Below are 12,223 nucleotides of genomic sequence, written 5' to 3'. Positions count from 1 at the left end.
GTTCATTAGTGTTTAAGGGTCCATGCCTCTTTTTTAAGTGTTTTTAAATCATGTACTGTTTATTCATCCCTTTTTGCACTGTGTCAAATAAATAAACAAATATATCAATTGCATACCTGAGTGCTCCCATACGGGTTACTTTTTTCTCTTTTCACTCACATACAGTATGTATGTATATATATATATACAAATATAGCTGTATGATATATATATATATATATATATATATATATATATATATACACAGTGTATATATGTATACTGTATATATATATATATATATATATATATATATATATATACAGTGTATATATATATACAAAGTATATACTGTACAGTATATATTTATTTCTCTTCATGTCTTTATTTATTTATTTATTTAGATTTATTTATTAATTGTGGGGCTGCTGTGCGTGAATTTTTTTTATTGGGGGTGAGGGGGGTGTTTGGCCCTTGGTGTGAGTTTACGACTTGCAGCAGCAGCAGCACAATTAATAAATAAATCTAAATAAATAAATAAATAAATAAATGACAATAAATACATTTGAAATACATTTTTATTGATAGTGTACATGTGCAGGGGGTCTCCGGAGCTGAAGCGCACAGGTTTCAGGTCTGGGGACCCCGTGCCCCCCGAGATACAGGCCCCTTTAGGGGGTGCCGGTATCCCTCTGCTCTGCTTGGTTTACAGACCGCGATCACGTGATCGGGACCTTTAAACGCAGAGCACTCAGCACTCAGAAACACAGGCCAGGCAGATTTAACACACACACACAACAGGGGGAGGTTTTTTTACATAGCTTGCAAGGAAGCTTAACGCACACACACAATAGGGGGATAGGGGGAGGGGGTTTTACATAGATTAGAGAGAAGGCAGGGCGTTTTAAAAGCGAGAATAGGGGGAGGGGTTTTTACATAGATTAGAGAGAAGGCAGGGCGTTTTAAAAGCGAGAATAGGGGGAGGGGGTTTTACATAGATTAGAGAGAAGGCAGGGAGTTTTAACACAGACGTGAAAAATATGTATTGAATGTATTAATTGTTTATTATGCCTTAACCCCTTCATTGCCTTAGCGGCTATCCGCTATGGTAATGACGCAGCACTTTCCGTATTTTTAATAATATTGATCAGGAGCAGGGGGGGGGGGGTTCCCTGAGCATTAATTTCTGGCTCAGGGAACCCCCTGCTCACTTTACAATATTATTAAAATAATGCTTCTTTACCATAGCGCATAGACGCTAAGGTAAAGAACGAGTGTTTATTTATACTGTATATTGTATGTGTTTTATTGATAGTGTACATGTGCAGAGGGTCTCCAGAGCAGAAGCGCACAGGTTTCAGGTCTGGGGACCCCGTGCCCCCCGAGATACAGGCCCCTTTAGGGGGTGCCGGTATCCCTCTGCTCTGCTTGGTTTACAGGCCGCGGTCACGTGATCGGGACCTTTAAACGCAGAGGGATACCGGCACCCCCTAAAGGGGCCTGTATCTCGGGGGGCACGGGGTCCCCAGACCTAAAACCAACGCGGTTCAGCTCCGGAGACCCCCTGCACATCTACACTATCAATAAAAATGTATTTCAAATGTATTTATTGTCATTTATTTTTATTTTTTTTGGCGGCTGCTGTGTGTATTTTATTGTTGTGGGTTGCGGGAGGGTGGGTGAATGGGGTATTTGCCCCAACGATGGTTGGGGAGGGCTTGCGGGGGGGGGTGGGGTAGCGGGAGGGCTTAACCCCTTCATGACCGTAGCGGTATTAACTGCTACGGTCGTGAAGGGTTTAAGTGCACCCGCAACCCCCCCCCCCCCCTCCCGCAAGTCCTAAACTCACTCCAAGGGCCAAATACCCCCCTCACCCATCCCCACTACACACAATAAAGCGGGCACGGTGGGTTAACCCCTTCATTGCCTTAGCGGCTATCCGCTATGGTAATGACGCAGCATTTTCCGTATTTTTAATAATATTGATCAGGAGCAGGGGGGGGGGGTTCCCTGAGCATTAATTTCTGGCTCAGGGAACCCCTCTGCTCACTTTACAATATTATTAAAATAATGCTTCTTTACCATAGCGCATAGACGCTAAGGTAAAGAACGAGTGTTTATTAATACTGTATATTGTATGTGTTTTATTGATAGTGTACATGTGCAGAGGGTCTCCAGAGCAGAAGCGCACAGGTTTCAGGTCTGGGGACCCCGTGCCCCCCGAGATACAGGCCCCTTTAGGGGGTGCCGGTATCCCTCTGCTCTGCTTGGTTTACAGGCCGCGGTCACGTGATTGGGACCTTTAAACGCAGAGGGATACCGGCACCCCCTAAAGGGGCCTGTATCTCGGGGGGCACGGGGTCCCCAGACCTAAAACCAACGCGGTTCAGCTCCGGAGACCCCCTGCACATCTACACTATCAATAAAAATGTATTTCAAATGTATTTATTGTCATTTATTTATTTATTTTGTGGCGGCTGCTGTGTATATTTTTTTAATAATATTGATCAGGAGCAGGGGGGGGGGGGTTCCCTGAGCATTAATTTCTTGCTCAGGGAACCCCCTGCTCACTGTACAATATTATTAAATCTCTCTCTGCTGCAAACACATCTCGCCCCCAGTACAGTATGTGCAGTAATTTACTGAACATGTACTGTAGAATAAATGCATAGTTTTATTTATTCGGGTTTATTACACAGTATACTGTTCGGCTGGAAAACATCAGCATACTGTACTGTACAGCACAATATTATCCATCGAAATCCCCCCATTAGCCGTTTTCTTTTCTGAGGAAAAACAAAATGAAAAGTTTTAATGTACAGTAATGGTCAGCCCCCTAAAGAAGTACCCAGCCAGCCCCACCAAAATAATAGTACTCACCATACTGTATTACTGAATTTCCCATTCAGCTTGCGCCGGCGCCGGCCCACTTCCAGTCCAGCTTTCATCATCACCCACGTCGATAGTTTGCAGAGGGACTAGCCCACCTGTAGTCAGCGGGAAATCGCTTAGGTACATGCAAGCTTCATCAAAACTGGCTGCGAAATCCATCTCAGGGTTGTCACCGATGGCGAGGGCATCATGATAAGCTGGTGCTGCTGCTGGTTCTGGTTCTGGTTCTGGCGCATTGCTTGGCAGGGACTGTCGCTTCTTATTTCGTTTTAACACGACCCTTCGCCTTTTGCCGCCTCCATTATCATAGATACGGGAAAAACCCGGTGCCACACACCAATACCCTCCAACAAATTGGGGCTCAATACGGTGAAAACAGGGGTCACTACATAACCTTTTCCTTATTGCGCGCTTCCACAAATGAGGAGTTGGCTTAAATCTGTAAAAGTCATAATTTTCGATAAAATACTGATAAATTTGAACAACTGTTGCCATCTTATCCTCTGTTGCATTAATAGCGGCCCATATCAAATAAGCATAACTTCTGTCAGGTTTTTGGAAAGCGGGCTCCACTTGAGCACTCATGTCTCTGTAGAATAGTGTAAGCGAAAATGATCTTTGTCTTTATTTAATACAGTACTGTATGTAAAGCCTAAATTGATACATTTTTTGCAACTCTTCCTTCAGTCTCAAGGACAAGTTACAATACTGTAGCATACTGTACTGGGATAAAGTATCTTTTTTGGTATAGTAAACGAAACAACTTGCAAAGTCCACACATTACTTAAGTCATGAGTTTATGCCATCTGGTGGACAAACGAAACATTGCCGCCTAGTAAATTCTTCTGGTTATCATGAGTTTATGCCATCTGGTGGACAAACGAAACATTGCCGCCTAGTAAATTCTTCTGGTTATCATTTAACAGATCAGATCCCCCGTCAGCCAGGCATGAACCGTGGCTGGGAAGGCAAACGCAACGCAGCATGCAAGAGGTGAGCAGTGGCGGATTCCAAGTATCTGCCAGGTACAAATCGGGCATTTGCTCGAATAAAGTGTGTCGGTGCAGTACACTGACAGACACACACACACTGACAGACACGCACACACTGAAATACACACATTGACTGACACACACATTGACTGACACATACACACAATGACACACACACTTACTCTGACGCACACACACACACTGACTGACACACACACACACACACACTTACTCTGACGCACGCACACACTCTGACGCACGCGCACACACTCTGACGCACGCGCACACACTGACGCACGCACGCGCACACACTGACGCACGCACGCGCACACTCTGACACACACTGACACACGCACGCACACCCCAGTGATGTACCGAACACCGCCCCTGAATGATGTGCCTATTCCTTCCCCCCCACTGTGAGCTCCCCCACCCGCTCAACATTCATGATGCTGGTACTGCTGCCAATAAACACATACACACACACACACTGACGCATGCACACTTTGACGCACGCGCACGCACACTGACTGTCACACATACGCACACACACTGACTGACACACATACGCACGCACACTGACTGACACACATACACTCACTGACCGACACAGAGAGACATTCACACAACACAGAGAGAGAGAGACATACACTCACACACACACACACACACACAAAATGACTGACACAAATACACACACTGACCGGTACAGATACATACACTGACCGGCACAGATACATACACTGACTGACACACACACACACAAACAAACACATACATACTCACTGACTGACACACTGACACATGTGTGCCGAGCACGCGCATTATAAGTCAATTTCTGTGACAAAAGTCAATGAAGTTTCACTTACTATGCGCGTGCACAGCACACACAGCTTTTTTTCTTCTTCCTCATCTAGCAGAGCTTTTTCCTTCCCAATGTAAATAAATATTTCAGACAGTAATGTTGTCCTGTTCTGTTCTACCTTAAGGGAGGTACTAAACAACCTATATTTGTACTGCAGTGCTGGACATGGAAGAAAATACAATGTTGATCACTTATTTTTTTCTTTCTTCTATTCATTCTTTCTTTCCTACTGATTTTGATCCATGCTTACAGGAGCAAATTAAAAAATGATTGCCAAGGGAACAGCAGACAGTGACAATGCAGGGAGATTCAGGTGATAGTTCAATAGATATTGATGGGGTGTTTACCATTGAGAGAAGGCATTATGGAGCAAGTAGAGGTGCTAGTTTACTAACCTGACTTATTGGCTTACTTCTATTCCAGAAAGGCACCTGTGTATCAATGTGAGAGATGGGGCACGGGTTCATACTGGACCAGCTCCACTTGGTAGAGTCTGAACTGTGGTGTAGCACTTTAACCAGGAATGTATGCTCCTACTATGGTTTAGCTTTTATAAACCTATACGCCGTCCAAATAATACCATAGTAGCATTGGAATCAACTGAAAGATCAGTAAAAGATAACTACAGTAACTTTCTACTAATCTAACACTACGAGCAAACTTGTCTTTGAACTTTCCACAGTATTTATTTTGGACTGACCAGTACATAGAACAGATTTATAATTTGCTCTTGATTCAACATTAACGATGATTACATAATCGTGGGTTATGATTTAGAAAATGTTTTCTTAAATACACGTGGAGTGGTTTTTGTTGCTTTTAAAGTATTTGTGTGTGTGTTGGTAATGTTGCCGTCTTGTGGTTTAGATAGTCCTTCTCATTATCAATTTTTTCAAATTATTTTAGGAAGTTGTGTGCAATAAATATTGTAAGATTGCAGTTTATGTTTTTATGAGAGATAATTGAGTACTCTTTGGGGACTCAACTTTCTTCCTTTTCTTGTTCTCTTGATTATATTTTGAGTCATGAGCACTGCCCTAATTCAGGGATCAGATCCTAATTTAGTCATTTCAATCTAGACCAGAACTGTGTTTTTTACCATTTTGTCCTGTATAGGATTCTTTTTAGTTTCAGCTCGGTTTAGTTGATTGATCACAGGATTGATTTGAGGATAATGTCTGTATTCTCTTTTGATTAAAATGCCTTTCACAATGGATGACACTGATCGGGAAATAGGAATATTAGTGAAAACTTTTGTAGACGGGAAGATGATAATTCCGGTTCTGGTGGTAGTTTAAATCTCTCCTCACTATTTAGAAAATATATGTAATAGCTTGTTAAGCAGATCAGACTTCAGTGGAATATCTCCAGTTTAGAGATATATTTTAAATCAATGATGACCATGTGGTCTGCAAATTAAACTAAACCCAGAGGTCAATTTACTAAATGATAAATTGAAGGTAATATGGGAGCAAATATTGACCAGATGCTCATTGGAACTGATTCAAGTCATTATAGATGAGGGGAAAAGTCAATTGTGTGTCATTAATAAAGAGACTATAAGACGTTTGGCTGAATTAAATCATTTGACTAATACCCCATAATTTGAAAAATTACATTCACAACTTAAAAGGAAGCTAGAAACGCTTCGACATTATACCTAGTTTAGGAAGAGAAATATAATAGAGATATTGAGGATTACCAAACGTAATCCATGTAGGGAAGGTAGAAGGGAGGGAAGTGAAAGTTAACTCTTTCATCAGCCAGAATGATTAAATGTATAGATAAGGTGCACTAAGGGGACGATAAATGGACAGAATGTAAAGAAAGGAGGGAAGGAGTCCCCTCTTACATAAAAATTAGTTGTGTTCAATGTCACTGCTTCTTTTTTCATTTTCACTTAGTGAGTGTTACTCTGTATTTATTTAAACACACACCTCATCTGATTTGAGTGCAGTCGAACAGTGGGATCCTTCCCTTCTTTCTTTGCATTCAGAATACCAAAATGTGCAGCATTTACAAATATTGAACTAAGAATAAGATTGTGGGGTCATCCTGCATCACATGATAGGGAGGGGAGAAACCTAGCTCAGCAGTACGCAAACGGGGGGGTGCGCCCCCCAGGGGGGGGTGAGACTGACTGCGGGGGGCATGGGGTTTACAGAGGCCCTACGCGCTTCCCGAAGGCACTTAAGTTAAGTGCCGGGGAAGCAGCGAGGGCCTCTGTAAAGCTCACTTACCTTGGCTCCGGCGACTTCTTAGATGCAGCGCCATGGCAACGCGGCGTCAAATGACACCGCAAGGTCATGTGACGTCAACGTGACGTCATGACGCTGACGCCGGTGCCGAGGTAAGAGGGGGGGTGCGGAGAGAGGGTAACTGCCGGCAGAGGGGCGCAGGGAAAAAAGTTTGCACTCCCCTGACCTAGCTGATCCCACAGTTAACCCCTTTTCCTACCTAAAAATTTACTAACAGATTTAAACATACAAAAATGCGCTCTACCTACAAAAACAAATAGTGTACTTTGTTAAATAAAGTACTGTGATAAATAAACATATAAATGTGAATCATGTACAATGAAAATCCCGTTAGGAGTAAATCCTTAGAGGAGATGGCAGCCTGGGGAACTGTAACAAGTCTTTCCCAAACTTGATTATATAAACAGATAACAGTAAAACTAGCAGCCCTATACAAGAACATGGTATTATTATTATATTATATTATTATTATTATTATTATTATTAAGTACCACCTTCACTCACCCCTGCTACCCACAATACACATTAAAACGCAATACAAGCCAATACACCCATTGATTGCCAGTGTGGTTACCTATGCCCTTATGGGAGCAAAAATAACCTCAATAGCAATGAATGGACACCCTACTACCCACCCACTCTACCCCCAATAAACCTCCCACCCCCCCCAACACATACAATACAGTAATGGGCAAAATCCCTATTATCCAGATCTAGATAATAGCTAATTTGCTCATTAAAAATAAAACATTATCCAGCCAGCATAAAGTAAATGAAAGGTCTACTTACCCCTGCCAGGATGAAGGCTGTCCTCATCACCATCCTCCCGTCCTTGTCCTCCGTGGGCAGCAATATTACAATAAAAAAAAAAAACTAATGGCCACTAACCCCTTCATCACCTTAGCGGTTAGTAACAGCTAGACTACTTAAGGGGTTAATCCCCTTTCCCCGCTACCCACCCGGGATGCCTAAACACCTTCCCTGGGGCAACTACCCCCAAACCCGCTACCCATTGATTGGCACAGTATTAAACCATGGCTATAATATGGCCATGGTTTGCCACTATAGCAATGAATGGGCAATATACAAATAGATAAACAAGCACTGAATAAAATAAATTACATTGCAATACAAAAAAATGCCAATAAACCAATTGATTGGCACAGGAGATTGAGGACGGCCTTCATCCTGGCAGAGGTAAGTAAAACTTTTATTTACTTTAGGCTGGGTAGAGTACCAGGTTTCTTGGGGGTATAGGGAATGAATAAAGGGGATAGTTGGGCCTGGGTGGGTGGTTAGGCCTCTCGGGTGGGTAGTGGGAGACACAGCTATGGTAGTGCAGGGGTGAATTTCTTCCGCAACCTTCTCGGGAGTCAGGGTGTCCACGAACCTGGAATGTATGCAGTTCAGCTGCGCAGACCCCCTGCTACAATACTCTGTTATTAAAATTTAAATAAAAACACTTTGATCGCTTGTAAGAGCTGTGCAGGGAGATGCAGCTCTCTCTCTGTGCAGCTCTCTATGCAGCTCTTACAGGCTGCAGCCAGATCGCACGGAGGAGAACTTAGAAAAGGCTGAGATATCAATGCTGCTGTCCTGTATGCTATTGGCATTTTCCTAGCTGACGGCCGCCGACAGGGGGGACAGCCAGGACAGGTGTCCCAGGCCCAGTGTCTGTGGAGGGCCCGGTCGGCCAGCGCTGCAAGTTGGGCCCAACCTCTGGCTGCCGGTTGCGGCCGGGCCCCCGGCTCTCCCTGAGCTGTAGGCCTCTCCCTCACTCTGTCCCACATCAAACATCCAACACTGGCACGCGATGGGCCTCTCTGATATCAGCGCGCCAGAAGCAAGCAGGGCCTCAGCTTTATATGACTCAACCAAACAATTTGGATAGTGATATTCCATATTGCATTGCAAAGTTTGACAAAATATTCCTGATTTTGTGCATACAGGTAAACCCGTTATAACGCGCCTCGTTATACCGCGATTCGGTTATAACGCAGTTTTCCCGTGGCTCACTCTCACTGCACACACTGCACACACACTGCTCACTGCTCACACTGCACACACTGCACACTGCTCACTGCTCACACTGCACACTGCACACACTCTCACTACTCACACTGCACACTGCACACACTGCTCACACTGCACACAGCACACACTCTCACTGCACACACTGCACACACTGCACATACTCTCACTACACACAGCTCACAGCACACAGATGTCAGCAGCCCACCCCCCCCCCCACATGTCAGCAGCCCCCCCCTCACATGTCAGCAGCCCACCCCCCCCTCACATGTCAGCAGCCCACCCCCCCTCACATGTCAGCAGCCTACCCCCCCTCACATGTAAGCAGCCCACCCCCCCCCCCTCACATGTCAGCAGCCCACACCCCCCTCGCCATGGGAAGGAAGCATGAATATAATAGGATTATCTAACTTGTCATGTACAGCCCTGCCAGAGGCATCCCTTTAAACCCTTCTCCTGCCCAAGGGTACCTGCAGCTTACTGCCTGGCCTACACACACACATGCACACGCGCACACACACACACACACACACACACACACACACACACACACACACTCTTTAAATGTTGGTGTACTCACCCCGTTTCCCGCTGCCATCTCCTTCACCGCGGCCTGTCACGCGGTGACAGGGGGAAGCGGGGACCGGAGGGACATCCCCGCTCCCATCTCCTTCACCGCGGGCTGTCACGCGGTGACAGGGGGAAGCGGGGACCGGAGGGACATCCCCGCTCCCATCTCCTGTCCCGCGGGGTGAAGGGTGCTGCTGGAGGGAGAGGGTGATGATGCGCCGATGCGGCGGCCATTTTGTTTTTCCCGCGACCCCGTTACTAACGCGGTGATCACGGGGTGGACCCTGAGGACATCGTTATAACGGGGTTTACCTGCACTAATTAGATTAGTAAAGTCAGATAAAACATATACACCAATTTCAAATTCTACTTTTTTTAAAATAAATAAGAATAAATAAATTATATATAGTTTGTTAGGGTATACCACAAACTGACACAGAAATCAAGGTTTGAAATTGTTATTTAAAATTTGGGAAATTCCAGTACTTGTGGTAGTGGAAGGGTTAAGATAAGTTGAATACCTTCACTTCTTTCACTTCTTTGCCTTTGTGATTATCAATGTTTTATGCTGTCATGTGAATACTCAATGTAGTTTATTGTACGCCAATCAAAGTCAAAGCAATGTCAGATGCTTCAATCAAATATTGCAGATAATTAACCCATTTTCTCATACTGTATGTATGACAATTGTTTACATCAGTACCACTGTTCTGTACAGGTTCAGGCAAAAATATAATTGCATTAAAAGAGATGAGAGATGCACCTGCACTATAATGACACATATCAATAGCACCCTGCCTACATGGTTGATCTAACTCTGTCTATACAGTGAAACTTTTTATTTAAGCTGTCATGATAATGTCATGAAATATTATGTATTTTATTCAATCTGTTGCTTCAGGGGTTAACGTAGCTACAGTTTGATTTTCAAAATACGATATATTGGGTTCATGACAGGTCAATACTTTTCCTGGGTTTGTGCAGACCTACAAAAAGAACTTAATTGGGGGGGGGGGGGCTATCACTGATGGCCAACTAAAATTGACACATGTGTTTAGGAGGCAATGAACACTAACCAGAGACTATTCTGTCAGCCTCAAAGAAAACTAAATGTTTTGGAATGATTACTTTGCATCGCAGAGTGAGATGACCCACAGGCCACGCCTTAGTTGGAGGACTTTATTAAAATTGGGAATATCATGTGATCTCATCTACTGTACATACTATGAGTTACATGTCTATAATTGTGGCACAGAGTCGCCTGCAATGAGACAACACATGACATGAGAAAGACTTGCCAATGACAGATATTATTTGTCACTAAAATTTAGGAGCAAGACTGTCATATTAATCTCATAAAGTCAGTCATAATAACCTGAATTTATTGATATGACTCACAAGCGGCTAAGTATTAGAGAAAAGACATTACAGTGCATTTATACAGATAGGCAAAAACTTAAACCTATTTTGGTAAGGTTTTTTTACTCTGGTGTAAAACCGTCATTCTAACAGCTGATTTACGACAGGGGTGGGCTTATGATTGAGGGGAGATATTGTTCATTTGAGGGACCTTTGCGAAGGTGAAAAGTAGGACAGCTTGTGAGCTGTGTATTAACCCTTGTCCCATATGCAGGTCACGTCCTCAAAGGTGTGCCGTACGTGTCAGAAGCATCTAGCTTAAAATTGCAAAGGAAATATTGATACATACAAGATCTAGACTGCATTAATGTAGCAATTATGTGGTGGCTATTTAATTTGCTATTGTGCAGGACTATGTATAGAATATGTTATATGCCCCCTTTTAAAGTAATATTTGATTTGTGTTCTCACCCTTGACGTCTTGAGAGTACACAGAGAATATTTGGCTTCTTTGTCCACCTTTGTTAGGTGTTGGGTTAATCTGAAAAAGGCTCATTTTACCAGGTAGCCAAGTCGTCCTTAGCATTCTATAAATATACTGTAGTAAATATGCACGTGAATTTTTTAATAGTTTCTGCATCATTATATTCGTATTCTACTAACATCACATGGAAACTTACCATCTGCCTTACTCAGTGGGATGTGAGAAAATCAGTTCAAGAGAGAGGGCGACTATCAAATTAATCTCTTTCTCTCCAGTGTTCACATAACACCAACACTAGTTAAACTACTCAACTGGTGGTGACAACAAAAGTGTTATACAGTATCTCATTTATAAATATAATGAATAGAAATACTTGTCGGGACTAACTGTTTCCAGGTTACAATTACAGTACTTAAATGCTGCGGTTTCCTCTTGATCCTCATAATGTGACTGAGGACGAATCACACTACACTTTTCTTCAACAGGATCCCATTCTGATCTTCCTTTTGTGAATTTCTGCTGCACAGCTGTTTCCTGCAGTTATTCTGCTTCAAAATGCAAAGACTCAGCGGTAGGGGAAATCAGTCTTACATTCTGTAAACTCAAAAGTATTGTTTGCTTATTCCACCCACATTTTCTCCAGTTTTTTAAGACAATAAAAATTCTTGCTGAATACCACGCACTGGAGAGCAGGAGGGAGGAGCACTACCGGTATTAAGACAATCCCATTGGTTGCTGTACCATGTGATAGGTTACATCCTTCCTTAAAGTGACGTCACATCATTTTGAACTA

The sequence above is a fragment of the Ascaphus truei genome, chromosome 7 (assembly GCF_040206685.1).
Source record: "Ascaphus truei isolate aAscTru1 chromosome 7, aAscTru1.hap1, whole genome shotgun sequence".
Lineage (NCBI taxonomy): Eukaryota > Metazoa > Chordata > Amphibia > Anura > Ascaphidae > Ascaphus > Ascaphus truei.
Note: the sequence above shows the minus strand (reverse complement) of the source record.